At 33.6% G+C, this 16,646-nt stretch overlaps 2 long non-coding RNA genes, 10 other non-coding genes and 2 pseudogenes across 12 annotated transcripts; all 14 read left to right on the top strand.

Annotated features, from left to right (window-relative positions):
• Positions 1–65: 65 nt before the first annotated feature.
• Positions 66–138, top strand: LOC117071842. The gene has a single exon (XR_004432580.1). It is a non-coding gene; the product is annotated as a small nucleolar RNA SNORD113/SNORD114 family (small nucleolar RNA).
• Positions 139–990: 852 nt separating this feature from the next.
• Positions 991–1,060, top strand: LOC117071849 (annotated as a pseudogene).
• A 99-nt stretch (positions 1,061–1,159) lies between these two features.
• Positions 1,160–4,319, top strand: LOC117071373. Its single transcript, XR_004432267.1, has 3 exons — positions 1,160–1,604; positions 2,808–2,893; positions 3,454–4,319. It is a non-coding gene; the product is annotated as an uncharacterized LOC117071373 (long non-coding RNA).
• On the top strand, positions 2,207–2,281 carry LOC117071832. The gene has a single exon (XR_004432572.1). It is a non-coding gene; the product is annotated as a small nucleolar RNA SNORD113/SNORD114 family (small nucleolar RNA).
• Positions 3,223–3,294, top strand: LOC117071835. The gene has a single exon (XR_004432575.1). It is a non-coding gene; the product is annotated as a small nucleolar RNA SNORD113/SNORD114 family (small nucleolar RNA).
• Positions 3,868–3,942, top strand: LOC117071850. Its single transcript, XR_004432586.1, has one exon. It is a non-coding gene; the product is annotated as a small nucleolar RNA SNORD113/SNORD114 family (small nucleolar RNA).
• A 1,824-nt stretch (positions 4,320–6,143) lies between the features above and the next one.
• Positions 6,144–6,232, top strand: LOC117071856 (annotated as a pseudogene).
• An 888-nt stretch (positions 6,233–7,120) lies between these two features.
• On the top strand, positions 7,121–7,195 carry LOC117071869. Its single transcript, XR_004432601.1, has one exon. It is a non-coding gene; the product is annotated as a small nucleolar RNA SNORD113/SNORD114 family (small nucleolar RNA).
• Positions 7,196–11,030: 3,835 nt separating this feature from the next.
• LOC117071852 lies at positions 11,031–11,102 on the top strand. The gene has a single exon (XR_004432587.1). It is a non-coding gene; the product is annotated as a small nucleolar RNA SNORD113/SNORD114 family (small nucleolar RNA).
• A 926-nt stretch (positions 11,103–12,028) lies between these two features.
• On the top strand, positions 12,029–12,100 carry LOC117071831. The gene has a single exon (XR_004432571.1). It is a non-coding gene; the product is annotated as a small nucleolar RNA SNORD113/SNORD114 family (small nucleolar RNA).
• An 880-nt stretch (positions 12,101–12,980) lies between these two features.
• LOC117071841 lies at positions 12,981–13,052 on the top strand. Its single transcript, XR_004432579.1, has one exon. It is a non-coding gene; the product is annotated as a small nucleolar RNA SNORD113/SNORD114 family (small nucleolar RNA).
• A 456-nt stretch (positions 13,053–13,508) lies between these two features.
• On the top strand, positions 13,509–15,671 carry LOC117071149. Its single transcript, XR_004432162.1, has 3 exons — positions 13,509–13,590; positions 14,157–14,242; positions 15,124–15,671. It is a non-coding gene; the product is annotated as an uncharacterized LOC117071149 (long non-coding RNA).
• On the top strand, positions 14,559–14,630 carry LOC117071844. Its single transcript, XR_004432582.1, has one exon. It is a non-coding gene; the product is annotated as a small nucleolar RNA SNORD113/SNORD114 family (small nucleolar RNA).
• On the top strand, positions 15,551–15,622 carry LOC117071843. Its single transcript, XR_004432581.1, has one exon. It is a non-coding gene; the product is annotated as a small nucleolar RNA SNORD113/SNORD114 family (small nucleolar RNA).
• Positions 15,672–16,646: the final 975 nt, after the last annotated feature.

The raw sequence follows: 16,646 nt of genomic DNA, 5'->3' as shown, positions 1-16,646 counted from the left end.
TTAGTGAACTAATGATTAAGTCAACAGACAACATAGAAATGAATGGAGAAAAGGAGGCCCAATCCTGGATCGATGATGACCACTGGTGGTGTATGAGTCATACATGATGAACTGTGTGTCTGGAACTCTGAGGTCCTTCACAAAGGAAATTGAGTCTTTTTGTTCATTCTTTCTTATGTTATTATTATGACTGGGTCAGTGAAAGAATCAGTAAACAAATACATAAATGAATCAAGGTAAAATGGGGGAAACATTGTCTAATTATAAAAATTTGTAGTGAGGCAAGGAATTTTGTTAATATGTGTAGAAAACACCAAAATCCAAAGAGAAGTAAATGGTGTATAATGGTTTATTTTGGCAAAGGATGATATGGACAGTATTAATTAGGTAATGTTTTTGTTCTGGGTCAGTGGCAAGTTCAAAATTGTTCATTTTAAGAGAAAAGGAAATAAATATACTCCAAGTAGTGATTGCCTGAATTAATGACTAAATGGAAGATGATAAGCAAGGATCAATGGAAGATTTTCTTATTTTTTAATCATCTGTTTTGCTCTGTACTCCTCAGAATAGATGCTTTAGAGGTGATTCAGTCTCTTATCCCTGCTCACCAGCAGGTTGGTTGCATCTCGTTTTGGAGTATGAAGGCCAATATGAGTAACAGTCAATGTTCCTGTCTTTCTTGGTGTAGCTTTTTAAAAAAGATATTTCCTATATTATTAAAATGTGTTAAATATAACCAAAGAGGCCCAAACATGCCAATTTTACTATCAGATTGATAGATGTATTATAGTGATTGGTCAGTATATGGATCAAAGAAGATCATTACCATGGAAGACAATAATGAAGAGATTTAGTCTGTGGAAATGAATCTGTAGATGAATGTTAGGAATCTTTATGAATACTATTCTTGTGTTTTCTGACTGATGTGTATTTATTATTAATGAATTAATCAATGGATAAATTTGTATTAGTGTGAAATCAAAGAGATCCTGGACCAATGATGACGACTGGTGTGAGTCATGCATAATGAATACCATGTGTCTGGAACTTTGAGGTCCAACACAAATGGCATCTAATCCATTCCCCATTTCGAAGGGATCTTATGCACAGATGTCAGAATCTATGAGGATGTTGTTGTTGATATTTTTGTTCATGAATTTAAAAAATATTATTGTAAATGAATCAAGGACAGAATAAATAAACAAATGTATAAATTAATAGAGATGAAGAGGGTAAAGCATTGTTTATTACTAAACTTCATAGTAAAGAAAATGAATATTACTAGAAATGGAATGAGTAATAAATTGATCAGGATATTATGTCTTGAACTAAGGATGACACAGACTGTAATAGGTAATAGTTCTTGCTCTCATTCAGTTGCAAGTTTTGAAGTTTATTATGTGAAAAATATATAAATATTAGCATAAATTAATAAAAGCCTAAAAGGCAGTGCTAACAAATGGTAAACAATGTGGATCAACGGAGAGAACATCTCAATGTTTTTCTGTGCTTTCTACTCTTCAGAATGGATGCAGTAAGCTGTTTCAACCATTCTGTTGGAATCAAGATTGTTGTGTTGCCTCTGTGTTTGGAAAGAGACCAAGGTAAATTATAGTCAAAGTTCTTATCTTGGTTTCAACAATTTGTTTGAGGATATTCTTGGTATTATTATAAAATGTATTAAATTATTCAGTTAGAGAGGAGAGATGCGCTCAAGAGAAATATTATACAACATGGTGATTGTAGTTAATGTTATACATCATATTCTTGAAAAATGCTAGAGGGTAGCTGTTAAGTATTCTCACCACAAAATGATAACTATGAGATGTAATACATATGTCAGTTAGATAGATTTAGTTATTCCACAATGTATATATACTTCAGAACATCATGTTGTGCATGATAAATACATACAATTTTATCTGTCAATCAAAAAATTAAAAAGTATTAAATTAATACACAGTTAACCACAGCTCTATGATGAGTATGACCTGAAACAGTATGTTGTTTAATTTATCATGTGCAACATTGAGGTCAATAAATGAGAGAGATCTAGTCTATGTTGAAAGTGACTCTGTAGATGTTATACTCAAAGACCTTGTTGTTGGCTTTGTCTGAACCATGTATTTGTTTTTATTAATGTCATTAATATGATTATTTAATTGATAAAAATGTAGGAACACATGAAGGATTGGAGACCCAATCATGGACCAATGATGACAAATGGTGGCATTGGAGTTATGGACGATGAATAATATGTGTCTGAAACTCTGAGGTCCAACACAACACATAATTAGTCTGTTCTGTCTGTTGAAATTGAGTTACAGAGGAATGTCAGGAATATATAGATAATATCCATGTATTGATTCCATAGATTGATATTTATTATCAATGGATCAATGATAGATTCATTAAACTAATATAAATTAATGTATAATGAACAAGAGGGTCAAACATTGTCCAATATGAACATACGTGTGGAGGCAAGAAATGTTATTAATCAAAATGTAAAGCACTGACATTCATTTACAAATAAATGGATAAAAGATATTACCACTTTTGGTAAGAATCATATAGAAATTGATAAGAGTTGATTTTATTGTTCTGGATTAGTCCCGTGATGGAAGTATTCCTTTGCATAAGATAAATAAATATATATACACACACACACACACACACACACACACCAGTGAACAAATAATAAATACCTACATGACCTAGTAAATGAAATGCAGAAAGCAGGAATCAAGAATCAATGGAGATAAGGTCTTAATTTTGTTATCATTTGCTCTGCTTCATACCCTTAGAATGAACACACTCAGGTGATTTAAGTACTCTTCCATGGCGATGAGCTCTGTGGTTGCCTCTGTATATTAAGAGCACAGAGATTAAAGTGAGTAATGACTGACATTCTTTTCTTGGTTTCAATATTTCTTTTATCATAATATTATTCACTGTATTATTAAAAAGCATGAAATATAATGAATGCAATTATAACCAGTAATAAATATGAGATATATGAAACATTATATCCATTAATGCATGTATTAAAAATAGGATAATTAATGAAGCTGTTAAGTTGATGTGAGAATAATTCTATATAGAAATTAGGGATATAAGGGCTCTTCTTGAGTTTTTGTGAATAATAACACTATAATTGTGTGATATAATGAATTAATCAATAAACAAATATAGGTGACAATAGAGTAAAAGGGCCAATCCTAGATCAATGATGACTACTGGTGGCGTATGAGTCATATACAATGAATACGTGTCTAGAACTCTGAGATCCAATGTGAAAGGATGTAATTCATTTACTCTGGTTGAAGTGACACTGTAGCCAGTTGTGGCGACTATACAAGGATCTTGGTTTTGGTCTTCAAGCTAGGCAGAGAATGTCTTTTTTTTTTTTTTTTTTTTTTTTTGCCATTTTCTCTGATTTGTATTTCTCAGAATGGACTCACTCAAGCTGACTTCAGAATTCCTCCTTGGTCACAAGCTTTTGGGTTGCATGTCTGGATTAGGAGCCTAGAGAACAATGTGAGTAATAGCTAAAGTTCTTGTCTTGTTTTGCATGGTTTGTTTATGGGCAGTCACTATATTATTAAAAAGTGTGAAATATAATCAAAGAAGGTGAGCTGTAGCTTAGTAATAAGCATGGGATTAATATGAGGTATTATATTTTTAGTGTGTACATGAAATACTACAATTATTATTAACATAAGAGATATTGAAGTGAGAATGATTTTAAGTACATGTTAGGGATATAGATCTCTTGAATTTTTGTGAATCAGAGTTTTAAAATTATAATTATTAAATTAATCAATAAATAACTTAGAAATGAACTGAGTAAAAGTGGGCCCTTCCTGGATCAATGATGAAACTTGCCAGCATATGAGTCTTGGATAATGAATGATATGTGTGTGGAACTCTGAGGTCCAACACAAAAGAAAAGTGATTTTTTTTTCATGCACTTTCATTCTATTATTATAATCGGATCAATGAAAGCATCAATGAACAAAAATATAAGTAAATCGAGATAAAATAGATGAGGCATTGTCCAAATATAGAAATATGTGGCAAGGCAAGAAGTATTATTACTATATGTTCAAATCATGAAATTCAATGAGAAATTAATGGTATGTGACTTTTACCTCTTTGGCTAATGATACACAGACAGTTTAAATTATAGGCAATGTTCATGCTCTGAGTCTGTGGCAAATCTGAAGTTCGTTTTTAGAGAAAATGTAATATCCTCCCAATGAATGTTTGCCTTAATTACCAGCTAAACGGTAGACACAAAGCAGGGAACCATGGCCATAAGGTCTCAAATTTTTAGTCAACAGTCCTACTTTGTGCACCTCAGAATGGGCTCACTTGAGTTGTCTCAAGCACCCCTTCATGCCCACGGGCTGTACAGTTGCATCTGTGTGTTAGGAACTTGGAGGCCACTGTAAGTAATAGTCAATGTTCTTGGCTTGAGTACTTTTTTTAAGGATAGTTACTACAGTATTAAAAATTATACAGTATATTAAAGAAGGCCAACTGCAGCCCAGTGACAAATGTGAAATTGATATGGAGCAGTCTATTGATGAATTCATTCAATTAATTAATTTAAGAAAACTGAGGATATTTAGTAAAGGAGGTACACTGACCTGAGAATGATTCTATACACATATTAGGGACATCAAGGTTTTGTGCATTATAGCACTTTAAACACATTATTAGTAAATTACTGAATTAATCAATAAACAATGTAGAAACAAATGAAGAAAAGATGGGCCATTCCTGGACCAACGATGATGACTGGTGGTATACGACTCAAAGGTATAAGAAGTGTTTTTGTTAGTGGCAAGTTCAGAGTCATTTGTTTTAAGAGAATATGAAATAAACATATTCCAAATAATGATGATTTAAGTGATAAATGAAAGGTGAAAGGCAAGGATCATTGGAGAAATGTCTGAATTTTTAAATCATCTGTTCTGTTTATACTCCTCAGAATGGCTCCACTCCATCTGATTTAAGCACTCTTCCATGGCATGTGCACTGTGGTTGGTTCTGTGTGTTAGGAGCACACAGACCATTGGGAGTATGCATTCATTTCCTCTCTTTACAAGGTCCAGTAAGTTGGTGTCAGTGACATACAAGAATCTTTGTGTTCATGCATTCTTTTTTTTTGAGATGGAGTCTCTCTCTGTTGCTCAGGCTGCAGTGCAGCAGTGCGATCTCGGCTTACTGCAAGCTCTGCCTCCCAGGTTCAAGCAGTTCTCTGCCTCTGCCTCTCGAGTAGCTGGGATTACAGGCACCCGCCACCACGCCTGGCTAATTTTTGTATTTTCAGTACAGACGGGGTTTCACCATCTTGCCCAGGCTGGCTTGAATTCCTGACCTCGTGATCCACCCTCCTCAACCTCCCAAAGTGCTGGGATTACAGGCATAAGCTGCCACGCCTGGCTGTGTTCATGCATTCTTAAAAATTATAAAGAATCACTGATAGAGTAGATAAACAAATACATAATGAATAAACATCAAGGTGGTAAAGCGTGCTCATTGTTAAAATATACAGGAGGGAAAAATAGTATTAATATAAATTGGAACAAGTGTATTTTGTCTTAGACTAACAGTGATAACTGAAAGTGAGAAGTAATGGTTTTTGATGATTCACTTGCGTATTTCATGTTTGATTTATTAAGAGAAAAATAAATATTGATATAAATTTATAAATGCCTGAATGACTATATAAAGGGATGGAGGCGTCTGTGGCTCAATGAAGAGAATATGTAATCATCTCCTGTGCTCTGATTTGTATATTCTTCCATGCTCACGAATTCTGTGTTTGTATCTATGTGTTAGGAGCATAGAGATCAGCATCAGCAATGGTAAAAATTACGTTGGTTTGAGTGATTCAAAGAACGTCAATCATGCTAATGTTTTATTTCAGATTGATGTGCAGTATTACGTTGATTAATGCTATGTGAAAAACTGAATTCATTTAAAGAAAGGGATTTAGGCTCTTTATGATAGTATAGATGAATGTGAGTGATATTGAAGAGCTTATTTTTTGTGGTTTATGTGTATGTCTTTATTAATGAATTACTCAATAAACAAGTGTAGGTAAGAATGAAGAGAAAGAAGGCCAACCCTGGACCATTGATGACAACTGGTGGCTTAGGTGATTGTATATGCTGGTTGTATATGAAGAATAGTACGTATCTGAAACTTTGAGGTCCAACACAAATAGAATCTAGTCCATTCCCATGTTTAAAGTGATATAATAGACGGATACCTGAAATGTACAAGGAGTTTGTGATTAGTCTTGTGTGCGAGAGGTTTAAAAATATTGTAAAAGTAGCAACGGCAGAATAAACAAATAAATGTACAAATAAAATAAAACAAATAAAGATGAAAAGGACAAAGCCTTGTTCATTGCTGAAATATGCAGTAAGGAAAATACTGTTGATGTACATTGGAATGGATAATAAATGGACCAGGTGTATAATATTTCTGACTAAAGATGGTAGAGGCAATAGTAATAATTACTGATAAGTAATAGCCAGTTATTGCCCCAAGTCGATTATAAGTTTGAAGTTCATAAGAAGAAAAATAAATAAATATTACCATAAATTAATAAATACCTAAACGACTAAGTGAATGAAAGAAAGAAATTGTAGATCAACAGACAGAATGTCTCAATCTTTTTATCATCATCTCCACCTAGCACCCTTCCATGTAGATGCAGTTAGCTGATTTGAGCACTCTGCAACAATCAAGTTTCTCATGTTAACTCTGTTCAAAAAGAGACCAATGTGAATATAGTCAGTCAGTGTTCTTGTCTTGGTTTCATTTATTTGTTTGTGAGTATTCATGGTATTATTAAAAAGTATTAATCAAATAGTTAATAACAAGTATAATGTAAAATATGCTGTTGATTAATCCCTAATTCTGACATCATTAAATGAAAAAGATGGCATGTATATGGGAAATGGTTGTATTGTTAGCTGTTAGCACTATTCTAGCATTTTATTTTTGCGTTTTTCTGACTCACTGATTTTCAGTGAATTAGTGATTCAGTCTGCAAATGTAAGATTGAGTGAAGAAAAAGTTGGCCGATGAGTACACATAGAACAACGATTACAAATAGTGGTGCAGGAGTCATAAACGATGAATAATATGTGTGTGGAACTCTGAGCATCAACACAAAACGTATTTATTCTTTCTGTTTGGAATAATCCTATAGACAGATGTTTGGGATATATAAGGACCATGTTTTATTTTAGATTCATAGATTTAGATTTATTAATATTAAGGAATTAATGATAGGGCCATTAAACAAATATAAATAAATAGATAAAATTGAAGAGAGTGCAGCACTATTCAGCTATAAAAGTATGTAGTGAGGCAATCAATATTATTAATATAAGTAGAGAAAACTAACATCCATTAAGGAAATATTGGATCGAAGATGTTCCCTCTTTCTTTGGCTTAAAATCATATAGACACTAATAATAGTAAGAATCAATTTTATTGTTCTGAACCAGTTCCTCTAAGTTCGAGGTTGTCCCTTTTGTTAAGAGAAAAAACCTATACTTCATAGAAAATTATTAAGTACCTGAATGATCAAGTAAAAGAAATTCAGAAAGCAAGAATTATAGAGGATGAGGTGTCTGTTTTTTATTTTTTATTTTTTAATCCATTTCTGATTTTTATTTTTGTTCGTCACTTGGATCTGTTTTGTATGCCTGCTGGCAAGTCTGTCTCTTGGTATCTTTGACAATCCAAAGTGGTATGACTTTAACAAGGAATAAAAAACTTCTCTCATTTGATAGAAAATAGTATCTTGTTTTATTTTATACTTTTTTGATTAGTACTGGGATACATTTTAAAAATATATTTAGTGACCACTTAAAAATATCTCTGTTTATGTCCAGCTGAACATTTTTTTTCTCATGATAGCAAAATATTTGTAAGCTCTATCTCTGTATTAAGGATATCAAATAATTTATTTTTGTTGGAAATATTTTGCCTCTGTTTTTCTTTTTTTTTTTTTTTTCTTTTTTTATTTTTTATTATACTTTAAGTTCTAGGGTACATGTGCATAACGTTTATATCATGTATAACTCCCCAATGCAATCCCTCCCTCCTCCCCCCTCCCCATGATAGGCCCCAGTGTGTGATGTTCCCCTTCCCGAGTCCAAGTGATCTCATTGTTCAGTTCCCACCTATGAGTGAGAACATGCGGTGTTTGGTTTTCTCTTCTTGTGATAGTTTGCTAAGAATGATGGTTTCCAGCTGCATCCATGTCCCTACAAAGGACGCAAACTCATCCTTTTTGATGGCTGCATAGTATTCCATGGTGTATATGTGCCACATTTTCTTAATCCAGTCTGTCACAGATGGACATTTGGGTTGATTCCAAGTCTTTGCTATTGTGAATAGTGCCGCAATAAACATACGTGTGCATGTGTCTTTGTAGTAGAGTAATTTATAATCCTTTGGGTATATACCCAGTAGTGGGATGGCTGGGTCATATGGTACATCTAGTTCTAGATCCTTGAGGAATCGCCATACTGTTTTCCATAATGGTTGAACTAGTTTACAATCCCACCAACAGTGTAAAAGTGTTCCTATTTCTCCACATCCTCTCCAACATCTATTGTTTCCTGACTTCTTAATGATTGCCATTCTAACTGGTGTGAGATGGTATCTCATTGTGGTTTTGATTTGCATTTCTCTGATGGCGAGTGATGACGAGCATTTTTTCATGTGTCTGTTGGCTGTATGGATGTCTTCTTTTGAGAAATGTCTGTTCATATCCTTTCCCCACTTTTTGATGGGGTTGTTTGTTTTTTTCTTGTATATTTGTTTGAGTTCTTTGTAGATTCTGGATATTAGCCCTTTGTCAGATGAGTAGGTTGCAAAAATTTTCTCCCATTCTGTAGGTTGCCTGTTCACTCTGATGGTAGTTTCTTTTGCTGTGCAAAAGCTCTTTAGTTTAATGAGATCCCATTTGTCAATTTTGGCTTTTGCTGCCGTTGCTTTTGGTGTTTTAGACATGAAGTCCTTGCCCATGCCTATGTCCTGAATGGTACTACCTAGATTTTCTTCTAGGGTTTTTATGGTATTAGGTCTAACATTTAAGTCTCTAATCCATCTTGAATTAATTTTCGTATAAGGGGTAAGGAAAGGATCCAGTTTCAGCTTTCTACTTGTGGCTAGCCAATTTTCCCAGCACCATTTATTAAATAGGGAATCCTTTCCCCATTTCTTGTTTTTGTCAGGTTTGTCAAAGATCAGATGGCTGTAGATGTGTGGTATTATTTCTGAGGACTCTGTTCTGTTCCACTGGTCTATTTCTCTGTTGTGGTACCAGTACCATGCTGTTTTGGTTACTGTAGCCTTGTAGTATAGTTTGAAGTCAGGTAGCGTGACGCCTCCAGCTTTGTCCTTTTGACCTAGGATTGTCTTGGCAATGCGGGCTCTTTTTTGGTTCCATATGAACTTTAAAGCAGTTTTTTCCAATTCTGTGAAGAAACTCATTGGTAGCTTGATGGGGATGGCATTGAATCTATAAATAACCTTGGGCAGTATGGCCATTTTCACGATATTGATTCTTCCTATCCATGAGCATGGTATGTTCTTCCATTTGTTTGTGTCCTCTTTGATTTCACTGAGCAGTGGTTTGTAGTTCTCCTTGAAGAGGTCCTTTACATCCCTTGTAAGCTGGATTCCTAGGTATTTTATTCTCTTTGAAGCAATTGTGAATGGAAGTTCATTCCTGACTTGGCTCTCTGCTTGTCTGTTACTGGTGTATAAGAATGCTTGTGATTTTTGCACATTAATTTTGGGAAGTAAAGCACTCCTCAGCAAATGTACAAGAACAGAAATTATAACAAACTGTCTCTCAGACCACAGTGCAATCAAACTAGAACTCAGGACTAAGAAACTCAATCAAAACCGCTCAACTACATGGAAACTGAATAACCTGCTCCTGAATGACTACTGGGTACATAACGAAATGAAAGCAGAAATAAAGATGTTCTTTGAAACCAATGAGAACAAAGATACAACATACCAGAATCTCTGGGACACATTTAAAGCAGTGTGTAGAGGGAAATTTATAGCACTAAATGCCCACAAGAGAAAGCAGGAAAGATCTAAAATTGACACTTTAACATCACAATTAAAAGAACTAGAGAGGCAAGAGCAAACACATTCAAAAGCTAGCAGAAGGCAAGAAATAACTAAGATCAGAGCAGAACTGAAGGAGATAGAGTCACAAAAAACCCTCCAAAAAATCAATGAATCCAGGAGTTGGTTTTTTGAAAAGATCAACAAAATTGACAGACCGCTAGCAAGACTAATAAAGAAGAAAAGAGAGAGGAATCAAATAGACGCAATAAAAAATGATAAAGGGGATATCACCACCGACCCCACAGAAATACAAACAACCATCAGAGAATACTATAAATGCCTCTACGCAAATCGACTAGAAAATCTAGAAGAAATGGATAATTTCCTGGACACTTACACTCTCCCAAGACTGAACCAGGAAGAAGTTGAATCCCTGTTTTTTAAAATATCGACTCTGCTTTGTTTTCATCAGAATGAGTGCACTTGAGCCGATTGAAACATTCCTCGTTGCATCTTTGTTCTATGATTGCATCTATTTGTTAGTAGCACAGAGACCAATGTGAGTAATCATTAAAATTCTTCTCTTGGTTTGCGTGGTTATTTCAAAATATTCAATGAATTACTGAAAAAGTGTATACTATAATCAAAGATGACCAGTGGTATTCTAGCAATAAATAGGGGACTCATGTGAAGCGTTTTATTGATAATGCATCTACGAAAAACGGAGGATAGTGAATGAAACAGCTATGTCCATATTAGAATGATTCATTGTAGGGATTAGGAATCTCTAAGCTCTTATTGGGATTTCATGAACCACGATTTTAAAATTTATGGTCAGTGGATTAATACATCATTAGTAAGTAATCAGAAGTGAGTGGAGAGAAAGAGCACCTATCCTGTGGATTGTTGATGACTACTGGTGGCGTATGAGTCATCTACAATGAATATGTCTCTGGAACTCTGAGGTGTGTCACAAAAGAAATGTAGCCCATTTTCTATGTTTGATACAATCCTTTAGATGGGTATCACGAGCATAGAGTGGGTTTGTTTCTGGTCTTTGTACTTATACATTTTCATTCTATTTTTATTATTGAGTTAATGTGAGAACCAATAAACAAATATAAAAATAAAGATATATTAGGTGAAGTGTTGTACAATTGTAAAAATAGATGGTGAGACAAGAGATACTATGAATATGTATTGGAAATAGTGAAGTTCAAAGAGAAACAAATGTCACATGTCTGTCACCTCTTTGGCTAATGATGATATAGAGAGGATAACTATAGACAGTGTTTATATTCTGGGTCAGTGGCAAATTCAGAATTGTTCATCTTCTTAAGAGAAAGTGAAATAAATATGCTATACTCTAAATAATGGTAGCCTAAATGACTAAAGAAATGTAAAAAGCAAGGATCAATGGTGATAATGTCTCAAATTTGTTATCATCCTCTCGGCACTGTACTACTCAGAATGGACATTGTTGTTCTGTCTTGAGAATTCCTCTAGGGTCACATGCTCTGTTTGCACCGTGCTTAGGAAGGAACGTGCAGACCAATGTGAGTAATGGTCAGAGTCCTTATTGTGGTTTGGGTGGTTTGTTTAAGAGTAATCAATGTATTATTAAAAAGTGTGAAATACAGTCAAAGATGGTTAATGTTATCCCGATGGTAGACATGGCAGTGACATGAAGTATTATATTGATAATGGATGTATGAAAAACTGAGGATAATTAATGAAACAGATAATATCAATGTTAGAATGATTCTGGGTACAGATCAGAAATATCACGGCTGTTCTTGGAGTTTTTCGAATCATAGGCTTTGAAATTATTATTAGTAAATTAATGAGGCAACCAACAGACAATGTAAAACTGAATGGAGAAAAGGAGGGCCAATCCTGGATCAATGATGACCACCGGTGGCGTATGAGTCATATGTGATGAATACGTGTCTGGAACTCTGAGGTCCGCCACAAAAGATATCTAGTCCATTCCCTCTGTTTTACGTGATTCTATAGACTGATGTCAGGAATATAGAATGAAGTTGTTTTGGTTTCATTTTCATTCTAATGCAAGAATCAATAAACATATAAATAAAAATAAAATAGGTGAGCATTGTACAACTATAAAAATACATGTTGAGGCAGGAGATACTATTAATGTATATTGAAATTGGTGAAGTCCAAAGAGATATTGTACATACCTGTTACCTCTTTGGCTTATAATAATGTAGACAGAATAAATTATAGATAATGTTCAAATTCTTATTCACTTGCAAGATCAAATTGTTCTTTTTCTTAGGAGAAAATGAAATAAATATTAGTCCACCTAATGAATGCCTAAAGGACAGACTAAAGGCAAGGTGAAAAGCAAGGATCGTTAGTGAGAAAGTCTCAGTTTTGTTACCGTCTCTGCTCTGTATTCCTCAGAATAGATGGCCTGTGCTGATGGAAGGATTCCTCCCTGGTGACGTGGTGTGTCTGCCTCTTGACTGGGAGCACGCAGACCAATGTGAGTAATCAAGTTCTGGTCTTAGTTTGGGTGGTTTAGTTAGGAGGACTTGATGTATTATTAAAAAGTCTGCACTATAATCAAAAATGGCCAGCTGCAGCCCAGTGATAGAAATAGAAGTGATATGAAGCATTATATTAACAATATGTATTTGAAAACCTGAGAGTAATTAATGAAACATTTATCAGTGTGAGAATGATTCTATATGCAGATAAAGAATATTAATATTAATGCTGTTCTGAGGCATTTGTGAACCAAAGGTTTTAAAATTATTATTAGTGAATTAATGAATTAATCATTAGACAAGGTAAAAGTGCACAGGGAAAAATAGGACACATTCTGGATCGATGATGACTACCGGTGGCGTATGAGTCATACGTGATGAATGCGTATCTGGAACTCTGAGGTCCGTCACAAATAAAATCTGGCTTATTCTTGGTTTCGAATGTTGTTATAGACAGATTTTAAAAATATAGAATGTTTGTTTTTTCTATGTGATTACGTACCTTTCTTCTATTTTTATAATTGGATCAATGTGATAATCAGGAAACAAATACATAGTAAATATAAAATGATTGAAACACTGCCCAATTATAAAAATTTGTGGTAAGGTTAGAAATGCTATTAACATGTATTAAAATCAGTGAAGTCTAAAAAGAAATGAACGGTATATGATACAGATAGTATAAATTATAGACAATGTTCATATTCTGAGTCAGTGGTAATTTTGAAGATTTTCATTTTATTAAGAGAAAATAAATAAAACAAATATACTCCAAATAATGATTGCCAAAATGACTAATAACAGGTGAAAATCAGGGATCAATGTTGAGAATTTTTTTATCTTTTCTGCTTTCTATCCTTTCAAAATGATGCACTTGTTATGATTTGAGAATTCCTCCATGGTCACATGCTCTGTTTTTATCATGGTTGGGAGCCTACAGACCAATGTGAGTAGTAATCAACATTCTTATCTTGGCTTGAATGGTTTAAGAGGAATCGATATTATCAAAATATCGGATTGTCTTGAACTCCTGACCTCAAGTGATCCACCCACCTCATCCTCCCAAAGTGTTGGGATTACAGGCATGAACCACAGCATCTGGCCAGAAGCACTCTTAATATCTTTTGACACAGTGAAGTCCACAGAGATATAAATGGCATCTTCTGGTGACCTCTGTGGCTAATGATGGTATAGACAGTACAAATTATAGAAAACATTCAATTTCTGGGTCAATGGCAATTTCAGAATTATGCATTTCTTTAGATAAAATGAATATACTGCAAATAATGACTGCTGAAATGACTGACTAATGTTAGATGATAAGAAAGGGTCGGTAGTGACAATATCAAAATAGGATAATAGGATAATATCAAATATATTTAATATTTGATAATAAATATTTTTTATATTTAAAATAAGATAGTATAAAAATACAGGATAGGATAGATAATAGGATAATATCAAAATAGAGGATAACAAAAGTTATCCTCTTCTCTGCTCTGTATTCCCTAGAATGATTGCACTTTGCTGATTGAGGGATTCCTTCAAGGCCATGTGCTCTACTTGCGCCGTTTTTAGGATGGAGCCTGGAGACCTAGGTAAGGAATAGTGGAAGTCCTCAGCTTGCTTTGGGTGGTTTCTTCCAGAGGGTTCAATATATTATAAAAAGGTGTATACTATACTCAAAGATGAGCAACTGTATTTAAATAAACATGGGCATGATGTGAGGATTATATTGAAGATGCATACAAGAGAAACTGAAGATAATTAATGAAATAAATATTCCTACATATTGGGATTATCATGGCTATTCTTGTGGTTTTGTAAATCATAGGGCTTAAAATTATGATTAGTGAATTAACAAATTAGTCAATAGACAAGGCAGAAATGAATCCAAAAATAGAAGATCAGTCCTGGATCGATGATGACTACTGGTGGCGTATGAGTCTTTTGCGATGAATACGTGTCTAGAACTCTGAGGTCCGTTGCAAACAAAATCTAGCCTATTCTGTATGTTTGGAATTATTTTATAGACAGCTGTCAGGAGTATAGAATGCATATGTTTTTGGTATTCATGTTTACATGTTTTGATTCTATTTTTACAATTGATCCATATGAGAATTAATAAACAAATGCAAATCAAGATGAATAAATTCAAGCATTGTCCAATTATAAAAATTAGGGACAAAGTAAGAAACATGATTAATGTATATGAAACAGTGACATCCACAGAGAAATAAACGATGCATTCCTGTGGCTTCTTTGGCTAATGATGGTATAGACAGAATAAAATATAGGTAATGTTCAACTTCTGGGTCACTGACAGTTTCAAAATTATTCATTTTATTTTCAGAAAATGAATTAAATATACTCCAAATAATGATTGCATGAATGGCTAACTAATGATAGCTGAAAAGCAAACATCAATATTGAAAATGTCTTACTTTTGTTACTCTCTTCTCTGGTCTGTATTCCTCAGAATGAACAACTTGTGCTATGTTAAGGATTCCTCCATGATCACGTGCCCTGTTTGTACACCGTGCTTGGGAAGGTGCCTGCAGACCAATGTTAGTAATAGTCAAAATTCCTGTGTCAGTTTGTGTGGTTTGCTAAAGAGGACTCAATGTATCATGAAAAAGTGTATTATATAGTCAACGATGGTCAACTATGTCCCAGTGGTATTTATGAGAGGGATCTGAAATATTTATTGATAATGCATATATGAAAAAAGGAGAAGAATTAATGAAACAGATATATCTATGTTAGAATGATTCTGTGTAAAGATAAGGAATATCAAGTCTGTTCTTAGGGTTTTGTGAATCACAGAGTGTAAAATTATTACCAGTGAATTAATGAATGAATCTAAAGACAACATAGAAATGAATGGAGAGAAAGAGGGTCAACCCTGGATCGATGATGAGCACTGGTGGAGTATGAGTCACATACGATGAATATGTGTCTGAAACTCTGAGGTCCATCACAGAAGTCAGTTTCCTCTGTTTCAAGTAACTCTAGACAGATGGCAAGAATATAGAATGAATTTTTTTTGTTTATGAGTTTTTATTTTATAGTTGGTTCAATGAAAGAATAAAACATGTGAATAAATAAAATAAATAAGCTAAGCATTGTCCAACTATAAAAATGTGTGGTGAGGCGTATTTAATATGTATTTAAATTGATGAAAGCCAAAAAGAAATCTAACATACCTAACCTTTTTGGCCAATAATGAAGAGACAGTATAAATTAATATGCTGTTTTCATGTTCTGGGTTAGTGGCAAGTTCAAAGTTGTTCATACTTCAAATAATGATTGCCTAAATGTTTAACTAAAGATAGGTGAAAAGGGAAGATCAACAATGAGAAAATCACATGTTTGTTATTATTTTCTCTGCTCTGCACTCATCAGAATGGACATACTTGTGATGATTTAAAGATGCCTCCAAGGTCATGTGCTCTGTTTGCACCATGCTTAGGAAGGAGCATATAGACCAATGTAAGTAATGGTCAAAGCTCTTGTCTTTGTTTGAGTGGTTTATTTAAGAGGATTCAGTGTATTATAAAAAGGTATAATATATTATAAAAATATATTGCAGGAATATATTATATATATTTCTATAATATAATGTATTATAAAATACATTCTAAGAAGATATAATACATTGTAAAAGATATAATACATTATAGGAATATAATATAGGCATATATTATATATAATATATTCCAATATAGTATAGGAATATAATCCATATATAATATATTCCAACATATTTTAGAACTATAGTCTACATCTAATATATTCCAATATATTATAGGACTATAATCAAAGATGGCCAACTCCTTCCCAGTTATAGGAGTGATATGAAGTACTATATTGAAAAAGCATATATGAGAAATGGAGAACAATTAATGAAAATATATATCAAGTAGGGATTAGGAATATCAAAGCTCTTGGGCTTTTAAAAACCAAAAGATTTTAAAGTTATTATCAGTGAATTAATGAGTT

The sequence above is a fragment of the Trachypithecus francoisi genome, unplaced genomic scaffold (assembly GCF_009764315.1).
Source record: "Trachypithecus francoisi isolate TF-2019V2 unplaced genomic scaffold, Tfra_2.0 Lachesis_group3, whole genome shotgun sequence".
Classification (NCBI taxonomy): Eukaryota; Metazoa; Chordata; class Mammalia; order Primates; family Cercopithecidae; genus Trachypithecus; species Trachypithecus francoisi.
This window is presented reverse-complemented; position numbering and strand designations above follow the sequence as displayed.